Genomic DNA, 1,825 nt, shown 5'->3' on the forward strand with positions numbered 1-1,825 from the left:
ATTCGTAAGTAACCGAACGCCACTGGAAACGCAGAGAACGGTGACATTGAGCCGTAATGAGCACTAAGAGATATGCCTCTTCTAAATGAAAATATGGCTGCGACAGGTAAGTATTTAATTGATTGAGGTTTAGTATAAAGCTCATACTTCCCGACGTTTTTTTTGACGAGGAAATACTCGATAAGAATTGGTCAGGGAGGAGGAGAGGTGATAACTACAGCTCCCTTGTGGTTCCGGTCGAAATCGAACTAGCGATCTTCTGCGTGTAAAGCAGACGTGATAACCGCTACATCACGGAACCTAACCTTGAAGAGTAGACACGAAATCTTTGCATCGCAAGCCGCCGCAACAGTGCAGAAAGCACTGAGAAAGAAATAGGTTCCGATAAAGATACCTGAGGTGGTTGATGGGGATATGAACGAGATATCGTATCCACACACGACACCCAGGATTTCCGCGTTGGTCACCTCCTTTTACGTAGACCGAAAAACGGCCAATCGGCTTGCAGTTCTTATATCCGTCAACGGCGAGACCGGGAGTGGAAGCGAGGGCGAAGAAACCCCGGGAGCGCTTCAGCTTCGGCACAGCCCCTGACCTGCGAACCGCAGTCGTTACCCGTGGAGCAGGAGCTCGCAAATTTCCCTGACGTGCTGAAGGCGACGGCGGCCGACGGCGGCTACTCACCATCCTCCTCAGTCGGCAGCTTCGAGAGGTCCCGTTCCTTCATCGGCAGCTTCGAGAGGTCCCGTTCCTTCATCGGCAGCTTCGAGAGGTCCCGTTCCGCTTTCTTGCAGGCTTGCGTAGACCTGAGGTGTGCGGCGAGTGACGAGCCAATCAGCCACTCATCCATAACCGGGTAGTCAACAGCTGATTTGCCGACAAAAGTGAAGCACGGTTTGATAAAGAAAAAACTTGCCTGACTAATGAGAGGCGAAATCGATGGTCCGCCAAAAGATGAGTCACCTCTACTATTTTACGAGGGTATCCTTTACAGGAGTATCTAGCGATAGGCCACAAAAATGGCGTAGAAGGTCAGGAAACCCTGAGCTAATCGCGTTAAGACGGGTGCCAACCTGCTATTGTTATCGTGCCTGATGCTCGTCTCGTTTCAGAACACATATGTGTTTTCCACGTGCTGAAAACAAGCTCCTAGTTGAGCTTGGGGCGATCTAGCTGCAGGAGTTAGCCCTAAAGCTGATACTTGGACAGTAAAGCCATGCGAGTATTCTCCTTCAGGCCGGAGTGAACCTCACTGCAAGTAGAGGCGAGGATGAGTGAATCCCATGAAGATTCAGCCACGGCAGGAGGGGAGCCGCAGAGCTCATTCACCAATTACGACGTATTCTCCTTCTCGGAGTCGTTTAGCTCCAAAGAGAGTGGAGAAAACTCGGCGACGGAGACGGTGCTAGCGGGGGCTGGCCCGCGAAGAGACATGGTCAGATAGAGCAATCGGACATATGCCTTCGGGTAACGAAGGCAACGCACCTGGTACGCCGCCCCGGTTCTCAAGAACCGGATGCTCATCTGCCTGCTCGTTTAGCTCCAAAGGAAGTGAAGAAAACTCTGCGAAGAAGACGGTGGCTAGCTGAGGCTGGCCCGCGAAGAAGCATGGTCAGATAGAGCAATCGGATACGTGCCTTCGGGTAACGAAGGCAACGCACCTAGTACGCCGCCTCGGTTCTCAAGAACCGAATGCTCATCTGCCTGATAGTCCTCTGGAACGGCGATGAGAAAATCGTCCGCCAGAGTTGGGCCAGCGTCTTACCCTATAGAGACAGGAACGGACCGGACGTTGTCGGCAGGCAGAGAAGCGGATGCCCGTTGG

At 52.5% G+C, this 1,825-nt stretch overlaps 1 non-coding gene across 1 annotated transcript; it reads right to left on the reverse strand.

Annotated features, from left to right (window-relative positions):
• Nucleotides 1-228: 228 nt before the first annotated feature.
• On the reverse strand, nucleotides 229-301 carry TRNAV-UAC (transfer RNA valine (anticodon UAC)). Its single transcript has one exon. It is a non-coding gene; the product is annotated as a tRNA-Val (tRNA).
• Between the last annotated feature and the right edge of the window lie 1,524 nt (nucleotides 302-1,825).

The sequence above is a fragment of the Harpegnathos saltator genome, unplaced genomic scaffold (assembly GCF_003227715.2).
Source record: "Harpegnathos saltator strain DR-91 unplaced genomic scaffold, Hsal_v8.6 scaffold166, whole genome shotgun sequence".
NCBI lineage: Eukaryota > Metazoa > Arthropoda > Insecta > Hymenoptera > Formicidae > Harpegnathos > Harpegnathos saltator.